Here is a 10324-nt window from a genome sequence, read left to right as displayed (position 1 = left end):
AAAATCAACGGTAAGTCTTAGCTACTTCAAACTTACACTTTATTATACTAAAATTGGCTGCACAACTGCATACTCAAAATCTTTCCAAGACATCTAATTAAAATTTGTTAAATATTGCCCAAATTTTTGTATTCTTTTTTCCAGGGAATAAACTACATGTTTTTTATAAAAATGCACAATTAAAATTTAATAATAAAAAAATTAATACTCAAAACTTGTCAACATGTGGCTGGTGTATAATTGTGATAGGCACTATGATCAGGGACCGAGAACGAAAGGTATGATCGAACCATAATGTCGTTCTCGTAGTTTTGTTCCCAAAAACGCTTCAAAACCAAAGCCAAGATGAGAACAAAACTGTCGAGAACGTTCTCAATGGGAGTTATATAAGAAAAAACCCCGTGGAACGTTTCCAAAGAGAATAAATTGCGAACAATACTTTCGGGAACATTTCTGAGAGAACAAAATGGGAATAAAGGTCTCCGGAACGGTTTGGAAAAGAACTAAATGGGAACAAAAGTCTAAGGAACTTTCTCTCGTAAACAATTTAGGAACTAAAGTCTCAGGAGCTTTCTGACAGAGAACGAAACGGGTACAAATCTTCTCTGAACTATTTGCGAAGAATGAAAGCGAGAACAAAATTTTTCACATAGCGTTTGAAATGTTTGAATATGAAAATTAATCAAAAAATAACTGAAAGATAATTATGCAAATTAAATCAACAAAAGACTCAATACTGAATAGTTCACCCTTTATAATGGATCTGGAAGTTGAAATGATCCAGATTTTCTCTGGCTTAGAATTAATAATCGTGGTTCTCATTGAAACGATTTTTCATCCCAATACGCACCGACACCGCTCCCATTCTTAACGTTAAGTTCTCAAAACATTTGTTCTCGTTTTGTTCTCTAGCAGAACGTTCCCCAGACTTTTGTTTTTATTTGATACTCCTTGAAAATGTTTTCTATACTTTCGTTCGCATTCTGTTCTCATTGGAAACGTTCCCGAAAGTTTCGTTCTCAGTCTGTTCTTCTTGAGAACGTTCCTGATAGTTTTGTTCGCATTTTGTTCTTTACGGAAACGTTCCCGAATCTTTTGTTCTCGTTCAAAGAGCTCTCAATATCTTTGTTCCTCTTTGGTTCTTTTGTGGGAACTTCTTCACATTACATTTTTTTCTCACACAGAACTAAACCTAAACTGGAACGTGTTCTTTGTCCCTGCCATATATGTATGTATCTGTGTCGTTCGGGTAGCAACTTTTGCTTATTTTCATCTATGACCTCAATATGGTAACTTTTGTGGCGTTATGGATCTTATTTTTGGTTATATAGTCGCGTACTAAAAGGCGTTTGTGACCCAGCTCACTTGCGTGATGAAGAAAGTTCGTGTTGTTCCTGGACTATTTCGGTCTCTCGCTCAAATACCTCTGCTTACTTGCGGCCTCAGCTGATGAAAGAAATTCCTAGTTGACGATATTTACAAAATAGTTAAAACGAAACTCTTACTCATTGTGGGAAAACAAAAACGTCCTCTACGCTCTATTATTTCTGGTACGTTTCTGAAAGTCCAAGCCGCCTTAAAATCATGATCATTCTTGTTTTATCTTCCTAGAACTTCCATTATTTAGTCAACGATGTTCACATTCTGATGCTCAGAATGTCGTGCGTGGTTTTCAACTGTCGCTATCCAAGACGCTTTTAGGTTTTCCTATTCCACGTACTTTTACCAATAAATATCATGGAATATCCTTTTAAAAAGATACGTCTTCATGCATCCTCATGTATTCCAGATTTTTCTCCTCTACTGAGAAATCTTTGGAGAGCTGTGTTCGAGGATTTGGAGCAGGTGAGTTCATCCTATAAACTCTGCCGGAAATTGATAAGAATCACGATTATTCCATTTTGGAAATGCTCCAAAACTACATCAACGCAGTTAGGGCTTAAAGTAATGATTGGTCTAAGACGATGCCTTTCGGAAATCTTAGCTGAACGAATTGGAAACTATGTACGACTATTGTGTGTGTGGGAGGTTATGAATTGTTTAAAATCGTCCTATGCTTGAGCTCAATAAATTGTAATCTCGGAAGTTCCTCAAGTTTCCAATTTAGCCAAGCTAATTCTAAAAAGTAGTTGGATATCTAAATACTCCGTTGAGATATCGTCCACTTGAATACAGATGAATATCACTTCCTCAGTAGGATGAATACTTACAAACTATCCAATATTTTTTATTGGTGAGCTCCGGTGCAATTTCTTAATGCCTGCTGGCATTATTTGACGGTTGTCATTATTGCTTCAATAGTATTTTGTTTGTTTACTTTTAGCTTCGTATTCTTGTGGATCAAAATAAAGTCCAACTTTCTCACCTTGTCGGAGATTTTTGTTAGTTTAGTTTGAGCTTTGAAGAAGGTTATAAAGCTCCGAAAAAAAACGAGTCCTCTACATGTTCTGTGGATAATTTTACGGTGGGTCGAAGTGAAATGATGATACATGAGAAAAGTACATTTTCTTACATATCTTACATATCTTCTTTTAATTTCAATAAATAATAAATTGGGAGATAACGGTAATATTGTTACTTAGTTACTGCCATTATGATAATTAAAAATTCGGAAGCGCAAGTCAGCGTTCATTTCTTTCTTCGATCTTCAAATCTATCTCTTCGTCTTCTTTTAATTAATTCTCCAACCTTTATTTGAAAAACTTTTCAACGATCCCAATTTAACCAAAATTAATCTCTTCTCTACTGTTATTCAACACCGATTTAACCATTTTCAACCAGCTTATAAAATCCTTCACAAAATTTTCTTCCACAATACATCAATTTTCTTCATCTCAAATTCACAAAACACTTTTATTTCAAAATAGAGGAAAATGGTCTCTCTAATCTACTTTGTTGCGGATTAAGGTTAACAAAAGCCGTAATAGACAACAGCGCAAAAAAGGTCGCACTCTTCACAGTCATTCTTTTGCTATGCTTTCACTCTGTTTACAACGGTGAAGTGTCGCGAAATTCGAAGCGTTCGAAAATTGACTACTTACGATCAATAATGGCCAATAGTGAAATAAGTATCACTAAAGCTATGTGTACAAATTACCGATGAAGATGGCAAATAATTTCTTTTTGGTTGTTGGTGTTTCGGACAGTGTAGGATTTTCCATCATCCCGTGTCAAAATTGGTTTGGAGACAACCGATGGAATACAGCAAATAATTTCATTAGAGTTAGTTTACATACTGCTAGTCAAAGGCTAGGGATCCGCAGACGAGCTCTTGGTACTATTTTCACTTATAAGAGGTCTCTACGATTACTCGATTGCTAGATGCCTACTCTTTACACATCTCTAAAGAAATTTGCTGGGAAAATGTTCGTTTGTAGCGTGTGAAAAGTAGGCAGGTAGGAAATACGGCTTATTTGATAGGAGCAGCGAGTGGTGTGCGTTGACTTCCGAGAAGAGATACATAGTAAAGATGCGGAAGGTATGAGATTATCTGTGTTGGCTGCTGGAGATAAGATTATGTGAAAATTAGACACATTTTGTGGTGTTCTAGCAGATATGAACGCTTACGCGTTCAGAGTTCAGAACGCAGTGTAAAGAGACGATTACTGAGTGCTTTAATTATGAAAATTGCATAAAAGGCGAATCAAATAAAATCAAGCAAAACGACTTGCAATGAAGGCATTCGAAAAGCAATATCAGGTTAAAAACATTAAAAATGTACAGCGACAAGCGCAAATATTAAAAGTAAATGTTTTACATGCTTAACAAAAGCGTTAATTATCAACTTATTCACCAAAAAAAACTCAATAAAGCCAAAAATTTAAATATGAAAATTAGCTTTAAACCCGTAAAAAATGTCAACCTCAAATAAGAGTTAAAACATATAATTTCAAAAACAAAAAAAAAACCGTCAGCAAACAATGTCTGCTGCGTGGGTTGGCTGCTCATTGTTGCCTTTTGCTTATCAGCTTCAAAATATAATGATCGACGCGTCAGCAAAAATTAGCATTTAAATTATTCACATAAAATAACCGAAAATAATGCGATTCTTTGTAAAAGAGCAATTATTTATTTTTACACAAATTTCAAGGCACACAACACGCCAAATATTGTGGTTATTTTTTAAGAGTCCAGCTCGTTGAAGTTTTGCTCTGGTAAAGCTAGCAGATTATGTTGTTTTTTTTTTACAATTTGGAAAAAAAGAACATCTACATACATACATATGTAGCTAGTAGAGCACAAAGGCAGAACAATAGCTAATTCGCGCTTCAGCGCCCGCTGCAAAGGTGCGTTTGAAAAACTACAATAAAAGCGAAATCTTGTAAAAAAATTACTAAAAATTTAAAAATTTGCTCAACTCGTAGGCCTCAATCTTCTTAAAATTCATATGCCATTCACAAAATTCTCAATTCATTTTTTTTTGTGTTATTTTTTTGGACATTATGGTATGGTGCATTACCAAAAAAATTTTTGAATTTTTTTTATCGGAATTAAAAAATCGATTGTATTTGAAAACTTCTGCCAAAATATTTTGGAAAAATATTAAGATTAAAGTGTTAATAAATTGTTAAAAATTTTTATGCAGACCTTTTAAGCGTAAGCTCTTTTATCATCTCAGGTGATTTCTTAGAAAAAATATTTTTTTAAACTAATTTTATTTATAAAAAAAATAAAATTTTTGTAGATATGTTCAAATATTTAAACTTAATAATTTTCCGATATATTTTGGCTGAAGTTTTAATATATCAAGCTCCAACTGACAAAAAGTTGTAAGTAAATTGTTTTCCAAATTTTTTTTGATGCAGAAATGTTCCTAGAGCATCTAGATGCATTTCTGCATCAAAAATAAAATTTTGAAAAAATGTCGCTTACACAGTTTTGGGCGACTAGGGCTCGATATAATGCATTTTATATTTCCGATGGAAAGAGTGCCGATTATTATTTGCTTTTGTATGTGTAGTGATGCACCCTAATGTACTTATATCCATATAATAACTTTGTAGACGGTCTTGTGACTGTGCCTAAAAATTATGCAAATTTGGCACACAAGAAAATAAATAAATTTATGCTAATTAGCTTTAACTCAATTTGCTGCTCAACAATTTTTCGCTTTTTGAAGTGTTTTTTTATGTTCGCAATATTTTTTGTGGACTCTTTGCGCTTGCGTTTGTTTATTAATTTTAAGTTTCTTAAACACAATTCTTCAGCTTGGCTCAAGCTTTGTCACATAACTCTGCGAAATGTGCGATTGTTTAACTTTTTATTACTTTTAAAACTTTAGAGTATTCGGTTTTAGTTTTTTGGGGGTTTTTAAACTCGTAAAAAGTGTGAGGTCAAATTTATTTGCATAACATATGAAATCACACAAATATATGCAGGTTTCTCTTATTGAATCTAAAGTTAATGCCCGAAAAGAGGCAACTCCAAAAATAGATATTTTTTTATACCAAAATGAGCTCAATTCACTGGTTAACCAATAAGATTTACACCATCCACGACAACTAAGAGATGCGGTTCGTTGTTGTTGTGCTATAGCAGTTTACTTAACCTTGCTTAAGCCGTTTAGGTTATACGTCGCTAGCGTCTAGCGTTTTCGACCGTATCTGACCAAAGGAGGAGGGATGTCAACCACTCAATACCCATAACGTATCTGCGGCAGAGTGAGTGAGGGTAATTCCACGAATCAACTGAAGCCCTTCCTCTACTACATACAGTGATAGTAACGATTTCTTAGTGCATGTCATATTGTGGTTCTATGTGCCAGAATGGCAAAGTCTATTGTTCCGGTGTTCCAATACTTTATAGATTACTGAATTTTTTGATTCAGCTGGTCTTAAACTCGGCCTGGCCTTCCATTGAAGTACTCCAAGGTATCTTTTCAGCCATTTTCACTGCTTTGAAGCTTCTCATCGAAACGGAACTTTTTATCTAATGCAGAAGACTTACATTCTAAAAAACTTTTGTTTAAATTGCGCATATTAAGATAGGCAACCAGTTTCCTCTCTTCATGAATGCACATTTACACACCGTGTTAATTAAATTAAACACCGCCCGTTTACTTTTACTTATCATATGTGTGGCGTAGAACAAATTTCAAATTAGTTTGCTGAGTTCTAAACATTTATTGTTCACAATTTTACAGTTTACACATAAAATGTTTAAAATTTGCTCTAACAAATTTTTGTTTAAATTTACGCATATAAAAGGAAAAATTACACACAAAGTGTTTAAAATTGAGTAAATATAAGCACTTAATATTTATTATTCGTAAAAAATATATTTTTACATTCAAAATTTTTGCAATTTTAAACATTTTATGTGTACATTTATGCGTATTTTTTAAACATCTCATGTTCAAAATAAAACCTTGAACATCTTTTACGTATATCTACACAGATTCTGGTTGAAAAATAAACATTTTTCAGTAGTAGTCTTTCATGTACTTTTTAGAGTGTACATTTTCAGTTCTTCGATAACAGCATGTTGATCTTTTTTTTTCAAATGCGAACATATTTTCTAGAACCAGTCGGCACCGAACAAATTTCGACATAAATTTGATTAAAGTTCTGCTAAAAGTTTAGCTCTGCAGCCTTCCTTCTGCTTATCGAAATCGCCTCTCTTTTGTGAGCCGCTAGTCGCAAGTGCCTCGATGTTAGTTGTGGCTTAAAATATTGGTGTTTACTGCTCTGTCAACTTCTGTTTCGATTTGGAATATATGTATAATTCTTGGGAAGAACTGGGACGGCCCTGCGGCATTGCTGTATGCCTGCTTTCAATAACCTCCCCCGAATACTTTAATATTCCCATATTACCTTCATTTCATTGCACAAATTGTTGGCAGAAATCTTTTGAAACCCACAGGAAACTTGTCTTTCTGAACCTTCTGATTTTTACACTCAAATACTTTGCCATTACAATAGCGACACCACTTTTCTCACTTTTCAAACTGAATATCAGGACTTTTAAGCACTACTTATCCCAATCTGATTTTCTTCTACGAAACTCACATACTTAACGATCGCATACGAATCGATAAATCTTCGATACATACACAGCTCACTGCTGGCATGCACTTAAGGCGCGATTAGCGCAAGCTACTTGCATGGATCGATCGTGTTTCTTATTAAACATAAATTAGTTTCGCCACTTTAATAGCTTCTTGCACGTATGTACTTGTTCTTGAAAAAATCTACGAAGCAATTCAGCCGTCGCATAATTACTGCTCCATTACGTTTATGTTTGTTCATTTATTTTGCCAGTTACTCGTTTATTTACTCACTTTTTTTTTTCGTATGTTATAATTTTTTCATTACACCAAAAGGTGGCAATTACCACACGTCTAGTGGGCAATTTAGTAGAAGGCAATTTTGATGGCGCCAGCAGCTGCCGGTCGGTCGGTCGCCTGGCCGCCTGGCCGGTAGAGCCGCCATTGAAAACTGCTGCGATGACTACTCCTGCTGACACGGCTGCTGCGTTATTAAATATGTATGCTGCTAGTAGAGGACACTTCTATTACTATTCACTTATTGTTTTTTTGTTTTTGTTTTTGTTCTTGCTGTGACTGCTGCAACTATTGCTGGCTATAAAATTAGCAGCAACATAATTAAAGTTAATTGCAAAGTACAATTTAGAGTCATTAAAAGGCAAAAAGCACATAAATATTTATGCCTGTATAGAAAAACAGCAACAAAATGAATAGAATAAGCACACAAAAGAGGTGAAAAAATCAAACAAATAAATGCAACATTATATGCAACAATAAAAATATAATAAAATAATAAAAAAGAAAATGTAAACCAGTCTGTGGCGGCAGCGCGGTGTCTGTTAGAGGCGTAAATGTGTTAAATATATTCGTAATTCACCTACTAACTCGGTCGACCGGTAGCAACCATTGCAGCACAGAAAACTGCAAATAATAACAGCCATAGAAATAATGCAATGTTTGCATTGTGCGCATTTTACTAGTTTTGGTTTTGAAAATTACAACAATAGCAATGACGATTAAAACATTTTTGTTTTCTTTTTGCATTCTACACTAATTAAAATGCTCGTACTCATAACAATTGTTTGTGACCACAAAGCGTAAGTGCAATAAAAGTAAAATAAATAAATAAATAAAAAAAAATGTAAGCAATAAAAAATAAACTATTGTAAATGTTAACAATATTGTAAACAAAAGTTAATGCGTAATGAACCGCGAAAGTCGTAAAAGATCAGACCAAAGGCGGGCGAGCAAAAGTTAATGAATAGTAAAATAGCTGGTGAGTCGGGCGAATGAGTTGAGTGGGCTGAGTTCGTTTATGGCTGGGTGGATAACTGCGTGGGTGGTAGGTTTAAGTGGGTGGTAGTGGTGAGTTGCTCAGCGTGGGTGTTCGCAGTGAGTAGTTGCTTAGGCTGGAAAGGCAGGCGAATAGAATTTAGTGGCAGTGATGATTGCAAGGCGAGTGCGCGAGTGACCTTAGGTTTGCAATGAAAGCGTACCGTTTGCAAGGTGGTAAAATCATTAAGTCATATTTATATAAAGATAAAAGTATTGATGTCATTGTGTAAGAATTTGCGTACATTGGTGAAAGTAAATAAATTTAACGAGCGGACTACATTGTGTTGCCTTAAAAGGTGGAAGATATTGTAAGGCATTTTTGTAGGAAAAAATAATAAGATCAAAATATTTCCCACAAAATCAAAACGATACCAAACGCGCACAGTGTGGAAATTGAAATTTTTTCGCGATAAATTCTAATATATATCTCGAAACCGAAAACAGTTTGTGAAAGAAATTCAATAGCGTTTTAGGGCTGTTAGATAGAGAATTCAGGAAAAATAGTTTTGTTTGATAAAATGATGCCGTGACCTTTCAAATAGCCTTCGAAGGGAGGGGTTTTCAAATTGTTTTTTTTTTTTTTTCTTTTTAACCACCCTTTTGTCAAGAAATCCATTTCCATGTCCGCAGGAACCGAAAAACGCATTTTTTTTCAATACATGCTGTTTTTAGGTAAAAAAGGAAAAAAAAATCAAAATTTTTGCTCTCGAAGAGATATATTTCTATTTTTCTAGCGACAGATAACGTTCGTTATTCCTCTTCGTTTATGTCAAACTAAATTTCGCAAATAAATAACGAAATATAAAGGTCAAGTGTTGCCTAGTGTCAACATTTAGTGACAAAGCGCTTTCAGTGCACTTCGTGATCCAAAAATGTGCATAAAATTTTTTTGCAGCTGTCATTTTACATTGAGAAAAAAACATTACGTGGGCGGCGCTACTTTCACATTTTATTTTTCTTGTAAAAAAATAAATAAATGCACGCGTGGCGTATCTATGTATAAATATTTAACAAAGCTGTCATAAAAGTTGTTGGCGTATGGTCTAACAAGAAGAATACTAAAAAACAGCAGCAGATCGTGCCACATGAGGTGCAATAACAATAACAACATACATATGTATGTATGCATAAATAATAAAAAATAGAAAAACAAGAACAATAGTTACCACACTGCAACCCAGTCAGCAGTGACAAAATGCAAACAAACAATCAGCATTAACAAGCAAGTCAACAACATTTAAAACGCGTCAAAACAAAGGCAACGACGACGACAACAACAACAACAATCAAAAACGAGCGTATAACAATTTAATAGCAACAAGCGCATAATAGAGTAATCAGTTAGTGGAGTAGTGCTTTCATTTGTTATTTCAAAGTGTCGCCAGCAATTAAATGAAAAGCGAACGACAATGACGCGTCAATAAGCGAAGTGAGTGCTGCACATATTCAGCAGGCAAACAAATGCGCTACATACATATGTACAAACGCGTGCACTTGCAAACAAACAACAAGAATCAAATGTTTACTACACTGCTGCAAAAAATATTGGCACAGAAAATTTTTCACGGTACTTCAAAAATTATTTATTTAAAATTTTTTAATAAAAACTCAGTTTATAATACAACAAAAAAACATAAAATTAAAATGTTTAAGCTTTGTGCAAAACTTAGGAAAGTTCAATAAATTTGCAACTTTTATAAAAAAAAATTGCCAAAAAATCAACGCATGTTTTTAGCAACCACAAACTTGCACTTTATTATCCTAAAATATATTTTCGAAATTTATTGAATTTTCCTGCGTTTCGCACAAAGTTTTGAACTTTTATTTGCATGTACAAATTTTGATGTTAAAAAAAAAATTTGCAGAAAATTATTTGTATTTGAATAAATAATTTTGCGTACACTGCGAAAAATTCTCCATGCCAATACTTTTTACCGGCAGTGTATGTTTTTCATTTTAATTATGAATATTTGTTTTAACTTTTTTTTTTGATTTTTTTCCTCC

The 10324-nt window shown here is 33.9% G+C and overlaps 1 protein-coding gene and 1 long non-coding RNA gene across 7 annotated transcripts in view; both read right to left on the bottom strand.

The window, feature by feature from the left end:
• LOC118748531 overlaps positions 1 to 10324 on the bottom strand; it is a 303574-nt gene that overhangs the window by 97127 nt on the left and 196123 nt on the right. The gene's annotated exons all lie outside the window — the stretch shown is intronic.
• The window catches only part of LOC118748538, a 99895-nt gene that overhangs the window by 58714 nt on the left and 30857 nt on the right, over positions 1 to 10324 (bottom strand). The gene's annotated exons all lie outside the window — the stretch shown is intronic.

The sequence above is a fragment of the Rhagoletis pomonella genome, unplaced genomic scaffold (genome assembly GCF_013731165.1).
Source record: "Rhagoletis pomonella isolate Grant_MI unplaced genomic scaffold, Rhpom_1.0 Rhpom_scaffold_00013, whole genome shotgun sequence".
Taxonomy (NCBI): Eukaryota; Metazoa; Arthropoda; class Insecta; order Diptera; family Tephritidae; genus Rhagoletis; species Rhagoletis pomonella.
Note: the sequence above shows the minus strand (reverse complement) of the source record. Positions and strands in the feature narration are given on the sequence as shown.